General features: G+C 38.2%; 1 pseudogene; it reads right to left on the reverse strand.

The window, feature by feature from the left end:
- Window positions 1-5,868: 5,868 nt before the first annotated feature.
- LOC111889558 (uncharacterized) lies at window positions 5,869-11,055 on the reverse strand (annotated as a pseudogene).
- Window positions 11,056-11,525: the final 470 nt, after the last annotated feature.

Raw genomic sequence — 11,525 nt, forward strand, 5'->3', positions numbered from 1 at the left:
GTATGTCATCTTCTTCTGTTGATAGATGAATGTTTGGGATACGTATCGCTTTGGGATTGTGAGTGAGTTTGGATAAGTCAGATCTTGGGTCGGTTTTCTTCTAGTGTTTGGGTTATCAAGGATCATATATGCCATCCTGCATGCCAAAAAGTCCTTGATGAACCCACAGAGTGATGCATTTTGCGGAGTGGGTTCCGCGTGTACCGTTATCATTCCAGATCTTTGCCAGGATCTGTGCGGACATTATTTAGAGGATATTCGGTTAGGGTTAAAGCAATAGTTCTCCAGTAAAGTTAGCGTTCAGTGGTTCTGTCATGGTTCATATATGGTCGGCAATTGTCTATGGATGAACTTTGGAGTTCAAGGCACTACCGTTGCTAGGAAAGGACGGGTAGCATGAAGATGGTAATGTCAGTTGCGAGTGTTAGATGCATAAGTGGTTGGTCATTGGATGTTCAAGAGAATTGTATTTTCGCATACGCGGTGTTTGGTTAGAGTTCAGTGGTGTTGCAAGATTGGAAGTGAGAACGAGGATTCGTCAGTCAGTGTAAAGATTAAGGCCTTCAGTTGACAACATGGGGGATGGATTAAGGTGTCAGACTGGACCAGATTTCCAGAGTACTCTTTAGGATTTCAGAGGACTGGCGATCTCATGGTTTAACCGATGATTAATCTCTAGCATTGGTAAGCACAGGTTGTCATCAGTGGGATACTAGAAAGCGAGAAGGATTGGGAATCCTTCAATTCTCGCATGCCGTGAAGACTTAGTTGAATCTAAGTAGGGGAGTGACTTTTTGTAAAGTCCTCCAAATGTGAGTTCTGGTGCGCGGGGTGCAATCTCTTGGGCACCTTGTCAACTAGAAGGGTATTCTGGTTGAGCCGACCAAGATAGAGGCTATGATGCAGTGGGAGATTCTGAGGTCTCCAACCGATATTCAGGGTTTCCTAGGTCTACCAGGTTGTTACCGGAGATTTATACGGGACTTTTCCGAGATTGTGGTTCCTTTGACCCGACTGACCAAGAAGTCGGTGGCCTTTCATTGGGGGCCTGAGCAGTAGACAGCCTTCGAGACTCTCAGACAGCTGTTGTGCCAAGCACAGATTCTCACCCTGCCAGAGGGTGTAGATGATTTTATGGTTACTGTGACACTTTGGTCACGGGCATGGGTGCGGTACTGATACAGGGAGGTCACGTGATAGCAGATTTCGGGAACCAGGTTAGAGTTTCGGTTAGGACTCAAGTTCAGTGATGTGTTATGTCGAGTACGTGTTCGACCCCGGTTTGGAAAGTGTTGTAAGACTACGGGGGTAGTCGTAGCATTCACTAGTGGTCATTTAGCATGCAAAGTGTTGTAAGACTGCGAGGGTAGCCGTAGCATTCACTAGTGGTCAGTTAGCATGGGAAGTGTTGTAAGACTGCGGGGGTAGCCGTAGCATTCACTAGCGGTCAGATAGTGATAGAGTGTCGTGAGACTGCGGGTAGCCATAGCATTCACTAGGTTAGTAGATGGCATGAGTGTGTTGTTGGAACACGGAAGGAACAGTAGCACCCACCAGTTCGGATGTAATAATGCAGATATGGAAATCCACGGATAGGATTTCGGAATTACCCAAAGGGATTAGATCTGGTTGAGCTAGTGATAAGACTGTAGGAACGCCACTACATTTGTGAGATCAGCGAAGAAATGGACTGCTTAAGGACGTGTGAGATAAGGTCACCATTGGTCAGGTAGCAATCACTTGATGGGTTTTATGCATAAGAACAATCCTATGTGCTCATACAAACCCTAATGTGTGGATCTAGGTTTCTCTATTGTACATTCTTTGAATCCAAGACTTGCAACCCTAGATCTATCATATAAAATTCGAAATCAACATCATAAGAACAAATCTAAGTGTTTGCCTCTTTCAAATGGCTTGAAATCCTTGTAGACTTCTTGATCTTGAGCTTAGAGTCACAATTGTAACTCCTCTAATGGTTCACAAACCCCACAAACAAGAAGGCAATATGAGAGAGGGTGAGAGATGCTAAAATCGGCCCTAGGGTTCTCTTGGAATCCAGTGTAGCCGATTTTCATAGCCTAGGGGTCATATTTATACTATAAGCTGCTAGGGTTTCAGTCTAAACCCTAATGGACAACTTAGCCACCAAGCAGCCCAAGGAACCTTCTGGAATAAGGCCTTGGACGAAAATATGATGGATACCCATCATAATTTCGTTCCCCCTTAGTCCATTTGGTTTCCTTAGCCCAAAACTTAATTATCATACATTTGACAGTTTATACCCCTTTATTTAATTAATCTCTTTTAGTCACCAAATTAATTCCTAATTAATTTATGACCAATACTAATTAAGTAAATATGATTTCTCCTTTAATATATTATTCTTATAATATATTAATAAACCATAATATTCTCTCTCTCTCTCTCCTTAAATTACCTTGTCAAGTTGCTTTGGTGAAGGCAACCTAAAAGGACCATGCACAACCGAGTCAAGTACATACCAAATATAGTTACAAGCTTAGACACTAATCCAACATCACTTTTATCCTTGGACTCGGTAACATCAGGATTCGATGCATGGACCCGATCGGTTGGATCATGAGGTTGTTAGAGCCACAGTGGCAGGATAACTAGTGGCAACTAGTTCCAGGCAAGGATTTCGTCCAGAAGTCGCGTGGAGCGACCGCGTGTGGGTCCTTTGGCTCTGCAGCCGATCCGAAACCCGATAATTCAGATGGTTGGCGAATGGATTGAGACCAGGCAAGTCTCAGTAGATTCTAGAAAACAGCCATGTGGCAACATACTACTTCAGACAATTTAATGCTCGGATAGTTTTATCGTTTGGGCAGTGTTAGTATTTGTGTTTCAGGTTGCGAGTATGGACGGAATAGCTAGATGATTTGGGGAGTGAAAAGTCACTCGCAGCGGGAGTATCTGAGCCTCGACCTAGTTTTAGTTGTCTTCAAGGATAAATGGGTCTGCGATCCTGTTTTATAGTGGGAACCTCGAGTATCAGAAGTTGAGTAGTCTGTTGAAGGATAAACGGACTGGATTCAACGATAATGATTCAATATGAGTTGTTTGTTAAGGATTCAAACCATCTCAAGACAGCTAATTTCAGATAGAGTAAATGTGATCTTGTTGCAAGGAATTCGTTCACCTGTGGATTTTAGGGCATTGCGAAGATTGGTCATAACTACCCTGGGAAGGCTAGGGTGTGCCCAGGAAGGTGACCATGTTACTTGAGTGGTTTGATGCATCAGAAATGGTAAGGAATGATTTCGAGGAAAAAATCTAATTTAAGTGGGGGAGAGTTGTAACACCCCGTTTATTTATTAAATAAATAAATTAGTTAATGAATGTATAGTAGCCCTAAAATCAATAACTATATAGCAGGGTGTTGGTCTCGAGGAGCTAACTGTCATGAATTTAAAATGTTGAGGGCTAAAGAGTAAATTATGGCCTTAATTTAACAAGGTTTTGTTAATGAAGGGCCATTTGGTAACATAAGGACTTCTATTGAAAACAATCTGTAGAGGGAGGGGATGTTGGGTAAATTTTGGACTTAATTTGAATGGATTTTGGTTTGCTGGGGTTAAAAAGGTAAATTGAGGATTTGTTTTGAAAGAAAAGGAAGGCGGAGGGTCCATTCTTGACATTATGGCAAACTTTTATATGATTTGGGTATTTAAAGTCTCGTAACCCTAACCCTAGAGGGGATCTACCGCTGCCACTTCTCTCCACCCTTATTCCCCCTCACCGGCACCACCATCATTCTGGATCTTTCCTACTGCCCTTCGTCAACCTCCAGCCACACCACCCTTCTCGTTTCCGATCGAGTAAGTCCACCTGACACTACCGTTCTAGGCCAATGTCTTGCTTCTAGAGTTAGATGTCATTTAGTGCTGCCATTCCTCTCGCTATCGGCGACGTCAAGGATGGCGAACGGGAATCCTTTTACTGCTGATGTTAACGCTCTCCGTCACAGCCCTTCTCTCCATTCCTTCGTGTGATGCTTCAAATGGAATGTCTGCCACCGCCCATACGGTTCATTCTAGCCGCTCCGGTCAACACCCACCACTCCTAGGGAGGCTGTCGTGTACATCTCAGCCGGCGAGTCGCATGTATGCGCGTTCTTCTGTCGCTGTTCGTTATAGGTGTGTTTTGTTGGTCTAAAACCAAGAACAACCACCATGGCAGCCGACCATGGTGGCTTCCGCAACATACATCCATTCTGCCACCACCCGCCACCATGTGGTGGTGGCTGTGTGTGTTATTTAGTGTTTGTGTGCGTGTGTTTTATAGTAAGGGGCTGTTGGAGCGTCTTATAGCTGGAGATATAAAGAAAACCCCACCACCACCACTGGTGGCCGCCACCATCTGCCGCCGCCAGCCACCACAAGGTGGTTGTGTGTGTGTGTGTGTTTATTTCCATTTTTTGTGTTTATTTTGAGTTTTAAAATGTAATTCGAAAATGGAATAATAAAAGAAATTGAAAACCACCACCTTAGGGTGGTGGCTGCCGCCTCCTGTCGCTACCGGCCACCGTGTCAGGTTGCAGTGTGCCTCATTTGTGTTGTGGTTCGTTTGGAATGTTGGACCAGGGACTAAAACCCTAATGGGCCTGATAAGCCTTAATGGGCCCAATGAAGCCATATTGGACCTAAAAGCCCAAACATGAGACTGATGGGCCTAGTGTTTCCTAATGGGTCTAATGGACCCTAAGTGACCCAAGGAAAACCCTAATGGGCTTAAGGACCTAACTATTGGGCCTATTGGCGTAAGATGGGTTGGAAACCCTAATTAGGGTTTAGAAAACCCTAATATTGGATTTATGGGCTTGGACTTATCGGGACCCACATTTGGGCCATTAGAATGAAATTGTGTATTAAGCCCAATCACACCATATGATTTATTTAGAAGACTGATGGACTTAATGAATTAAGTCCTTAATGGGTTAAGTAAGAAACACTTAACCCTAGTTGTCATTTTGTGAGAAACCCTAATTTTGGGAATTTGATCGAGACCCGCACTTGAATTATTCACTAAACTTAATATATTAATTAAAAATCAATTGCAATCAACCTAAATCAATATTGGACTTGATGGATTAAGTGATGGGTTTTAGCCATAACAACATCCTATGTGCTCATACAAACCCTAATGCTTGGATCTAGCTTTCTCTATTGTACATGCAATTCATCCAAGACTTTAAACCCTAGATCACTACTAGAAAAACAGCCTTTTACGACGCTCATTGCGTGTCGTAAAAGGCTCAGACGACGCGCAAATGCACGTCAAGGAAGCCCCTATCATAAAGAGAGACGACGCGCTTTTGCGCATCGTCTATAGACGACGCGCATTTACGACGCTCATTTACGACGCGCAATTACGACGCGCGTCTACGACACGCAATGCGTATCAAGGAAGGCCTTGTCATAAAGGAAGACGACACGCATTCGCATGTCGTAACCTTACGACGCGCGTGTTAATAACACGCAATGCGTATCAAAAAAGCCCCTGTCAAGAAAGGCCATGTCATAAATGAAGATGACACACATTTTTGCGTATCATAAATTTAAATGTTTAAAAAAAATAAATTTATATATTTGTTAATTTTTAATAATAGAAAATAAAATACCATATACAAAAAATACAATCCATTGCACAAAAGTTAATGTCATACAAATTACAAAATAAAATACAACAAATAAGAAAGATAATTCATTGCACTAACATGTCAAATACAAATAATCATCCCTAACTATATAACCTAATACTACATTGCTATTAAGAGACATCATCATAACTCACTGAAGGTCTTGGAACAATGTTCTCGTCATCAACTCTTACACCAACCTTGCTTTAGTAGATGTTCTTGTAGCTACTATCTTTTTCAGCATTAAATCCCCACATATAGCATACCTGCAAATTGCAAATTGTTCTTAAATCTCAATACAAAGTATATATACATATGTCCAAGATGCAAATTATTCAAATAGGTGTTCTAAAATGCTTGCTACTTTTTATTCTTGTCTTATATAATAATTCTATTTATTCAGGGTATAAGGTTGTGGGAATGACATACTTGTGTCCGTTACTTTGAATCAACACCATAAAAGAATTACAAAAATATCCCTCCCAATTGCATTGAAAACAGAACAAACATGTAACAGAAAAACCTGAGAAAAAGTCAAGTAATCAAGTCATAAGAGTGTGCATGTAACAAATCTAACAAATGCAACCTGTAGGTCATGTGATAGATAAATATTATGTCACATTTCCAATTCACACAATTAATTACAACATACAAGCACAAGCATACCCTCTTGAGTTTGAGGGGGTGTTAGAAAAGAGAGAAACCTGTAGGTCGTGTGATAGATAAATATTCTGAATTTTACTTCTTCCACTGCAACTGACAACCTGACATTCACCTTTTCCATCTCATCCAACTCTTTCATCAGAATCTAAATCCATTTTCATAATATTATTATTATACCTGCACAATAAGTTCCAGGAACAGCAAGCTTTAAGTCACGACACTCTACTTATTCTGGAGAAACTGACTGCATTTACACAAAAGAAAAACAATCAAACACCAACTTTGAATATTCCTTCCTTCATATTGTAAAAAGAAGACACAAAAAAATACATAGTATTAGTACCCAAAACACATACCAATCAACAAATTCACCCCAAAAAAGATAGAATAAATTTGAGTAGAAGCTTTTGCTAGAGATTTCTCACGATCCTCCTAAATGGTAAAAAAGATATAATAAATCTGGAATTTGGAATTTGGATTAATTAATAAACTATTATAAGTATGATAAATATTTAGACAATTTTGCTAACCTTTCTAAAAAGAGCAGGACAATATCTTTCGTTTTGGCTCCTTAGTACTAAGCTCTTTGACTATATCCATAAAATGTTTACAATAAAATAAATGTGCTACATGAAAAATAGCATGGTACTGTAGTATATAAAATGATGAATCACTGGAAATTGCTAACATATCACCACTGTCTGCCCAGTAAAGGTTCTGGAAACATATACAAAAATATTAGAATATCACTCATATGTTCATGTTGTTGACATCTAATTAAAGAGGTACAAGTTGGTTACCTTGACATGGACATCAATCCTTTGAATCAACCTGCACTCAGCCCAATAAAAATATTAGCATTAATTGCTTATTATAGAATCTTTACTTTTGTTTCGGGGCATTTTGACATGATTTCATTAGTTTTTTTATTCACCAAATGTTTATATTTTAGACTAAAGATTTTCGCATATATAAAAATGGTAAACTTTTTTGTATACAACACAGTGCATAAAAGAAATAATCTCTTCTTTTTTTTTTCCAGTCTAAAACAAATAGCAATTAACAATAATACAATGCTAAAAACTCCACTTACTTCTTTGGTGAACCGCCAATAACATCCTCTTCAATAAAGGCCAGCTCCTAAAATTGAAATATGAATGCAACAGTAGTGAGTTGAAAAATCAACCCAGTTACACTTATAGCAGTAAGTATTGCTTAATTTATACTGGGATGGCATTACTTAGAATTTTAGTAGTAATATAAGTATAAGAACACAACACTGCTATAAAAAAATCAAAGAAAGTACATTTAATCCTTTTTAAAAGAAAAAGAAAAAAACAAGTTGATGGTAAATTTAAGCAAAGAAATAGAAACTTACTCTATCATCAACATCAGCATCATCAACTTCTAGAATATCAGATAAAGCTCCACTGTTGTCAAAGCCAAAGCCATGACGATCTTGAAAGAATGTGGCAGGTGTTTCCGTTTCCACATCATATACAAAAGATCCAGTAGATGATGTGGGGTCCGGTGAGGACCCTATTGTTGTCTAAACAGGATATGATCTGGACCCTCCTACATCAATGGTCATGACAGGGGTAATTCGTCCATTTGAGGTGGAGGTGGAGAAGAGAATGATAAATTATTATGACGATGAATCTGAATCTAATGAGCTCTTGATGACATGTGAGCATCATTGAAAACTTTACAAAGATTATCAGACATCCCTGCACCATGCATAGTTTAATTTTAATGTGGTTAAATTTCTGTTACTATAAAATAAAAATAAAAAAGCCAAAAATTATCACTAACCATTAATTCTTACTCTTACAGGTGGAGTATGAGGAACATGACTGTAATAAAAAAAAGGCAAAAATTATCACTAACCATCAAAAACTTTACAAAGATTCTCATAAATTTCTGTTACTGTATTATTCTCACTACTTTCTCCTTGATGACTAGGACCTGGATCTTGAAAACCACCAGTTCTTACTCTTACAGGTGGATTATGAGAAACATGACTGTAATCAAAACACAAAAATGATAGTGAAAATCTTCATTTATCAGGAGAGAAGTGTCCATTCTCTACAACGCATATAAATAAACAATTTACAGAGTTTCTATATAAAAAAAAATTCAACTTTTACATTTATGAATCAACATCCATTGTTTTATAGACTGTGAATGGAATGGGAGAGACGATTAATTAGGTATAAGAAGTTGAATAGCAACATCTGGTATATGCAAATGCTAAAAGCTAGAATCACTTAAATGACTTACGTTTTACCATTTCATGGTGTTAGCAAAAACACTTGAATAAAACAACTCTTTCTTAAATTCATACACATATTTAACCTATAAATTATTTTCAAATCCAAGTTTTTTTTATTGTAAATTAATAAAAAAAAAGTTAGAAATAACATATCAGTTAAGCTTCCAATGTTAGAAAACATTGTCCATACAGTCCCCAAAACAACACATTTTATTGATCCATATAGTTACAAAAACCTCAAATAAGGACCAAAAATTGCAAGAAAAAACTTTTTAGAATCAAAATTGCAAAAACCAGCTATAATCAGAGACCAAAAATGTAATTTCTCAATTTTTTTGGGTTGAACGCATAATTTAGTTTAGTACCTCAACATTTTTGATATCTGGAAGAACAAGGCGGTTGACTAATATATACAACAAAGATTCCCCAGCACATGGAAGAACAAACAATCCAAGTTCTCATCTTCTTCCTTTCTTCTCCCAAAGCACTGATAATGCAGCTAATCCACCTGCAAATCAGTACACCAACTTGTGGTCTTGTGATGTCGCTTGTCTATGCAAGCAAATCAACCCCCTTAAATTAAAAAAAATACATACTTGGATATAAATACAAATATTTAGATACACATGAGTAGTTAGATCACATGACCTACCTGAAAGATTCCAATAAATGAAGATAGAGAAGTTGTTGACCAAACAACTCCAATCACTGCATGCCAGCTAGTCTTAAATGGCGCATCCATAAACTTTTGAAGACAAAGGACAACAAAGGCTACAAAAGTCAAAGAGAAATAAAGTGGGAATGTTTTCCTGAATGCTGCTGATGTGGAGTATGCATTATGAGCCAAACATGATTTTGTGGATGGTTGGATTTTTAAACAGGGTATTGGTAGAAGGGTATTCTTGTAAATCATTAAATTCAGAGTCGTTTATGGTTGATGGGTAAGAAGAGAGTGATGCAATATCTACTAGGGAACCTCTACAACATTTCCTTATAGCTTTGTATACAGGTTTAGTAACAGGGCCAATTTTTTGATAAAAATCTTAGTATGATTTTGTTAAGATTTTGGGTCGCATTACAAAAGCATACATGACTTAAAATTGTTGAACAAAATGTAAGATTATTAAAAGGAAAGATGTAAAATTTAAGAATCAATATGTACCTGAGCACATCATAAAGAAAGAGTAATGAATCCCCGTGTCTCCATGAGCTTCCCCAAAGGGTGAACTTTTTCTTTGATTTTGCAGAATTATAAGCACACTGTTGAGCAGAAAAAAAAACTAAAATTTGAAAACTTGCTTCTTACACGATACAAAACATAGATTACTTGACAATTTAATTATCTACATGAGCAAGCCTTGCAAGAATATATAAAGCAAGTTTACGCCTTCGATTGGAATCATCTAATGCTAAAAGAGAAAGACAGACCCGCAATTGAACCAACTAAAATTCGGATATGCTTCGTTCGATGAAAAAGCAGAGTTAAGGATTTTGATCTCACCGCGAATTTCAGATACTAGATCATGTTGAGTTGCGTCATCAGATGAGGTGATCCTCCGATCCATGATGAATTCGTCCTCTGGCTTCCTCTTTAAAAAGCCCTAGTATGGATGGAGAAAGACAGGCCTGCAATTGAACCAGCTAAAATTCTGCTCCATCATCACCATTAAGAAAGTTAGATATGTGAACTAGATATGATATTGTATACTTGAACTTAAATTCAAGAATATAAATCTTGTTCTTGGAAATATCTATATTTATTGCACAGTAACTTACGCATTGAATGGTTTTTCTTTCTTTCTCCACTTCCTCAATAAGCATCTAAGAGCATGGTATGAACTAGTAAATCCACCAAAAAGTAAACCAACATGGCATGCCGCCAAACCACTTTAATCAATTCTAATTGGGCGAGTAATGGAATCATGGTGCCTAACGCACTTCAGGAGGGGAAATAGACAATCATGAATAGCAATTAAATCTTCCACTACAAGCATGATTTTTAATATATCTTCTTTTGATAGTGTTTTTTCACAATAACAAGCCAATCTAATAACTATTGGACACCACCGCATAAACAAATATCAACGCCAACTACTACCACAAATTCAACACCACCGACTTGTAAAAGAGAATGTGTTCCGAGAAACATGAAACTGAAACACAAAATAATTAAGAGCAGATTCATACCATTTTTCACGAGCTCGGAGAGGATATGAATCAAACGTTTGACTAGAGCATGATCTGCTTCGTTCGATGAAAAAGCAGAGTTAAGGATTTTGATCTCACCGCGAATTTCAGATACTAGATCTTGTTGAGTTGCGTCATCAGATGAGGTGATCCTCCAATCTATGATGAATTCGTCCTCTGGCTTCCTCTTTAAAAAGCCCTAGTCTGGATGGATTTTATGAAAAAAGATTACATACTTGACTTCACGAGAAACTAAAGGTATGCCAGACATCCTTGTTAGACAACGATAATGGTGTAGAAACAGAGGTCGATGTCTTACCAGGATTTTCTTCCGGAGCAATGATGACGGTGGCTACGTAATAGGAAAGCACAAATTATGATCGTTGGGTGACGATCTCCACAACATCATTTTCTTCCGCCTTGAAGTCCAGCAACGATAATGGTGCCCTAGGAATCCCGATGTCAATTTTATCAATCTGATCAGAGAAATTTGTATTTGTCTCCCTTAGATCTGCCAAAACCCTTGGTTTAGTGAGGAATGGAGTATACAGATGGGGTTACTCACTAGAGGAAACGTCGACGTCTGTAGTAGACCAATGGCACAACTCCGATTTAGCCTCCTGTTGGTGTTGCTTTCCTTAAGATTCATGGGATCATTGTATCATCTTCTTATTAGATTGAGTCTTTTCATTGAGTAGCTCTTTAATGGATCTCGAGAGGTCCTTCATCTATTTATCTTGA

The sequence above is a fragment of the Lactuca sativa genome, chromosome 5, assembly GCF_002870075.4.
Source record: "Lactuca sativa cultivar Salinas chromosome 5, Lsat_Salinas_v11, whole genome shotgun sequence".
NCBI classification, from domain to species: domain Eukaryota; kingdom Viridiplantae; phylum Streptophyta; class Magnoliopsida; order Asterales; family Asteraceae; genus Lactuca; species Lactuca sativa.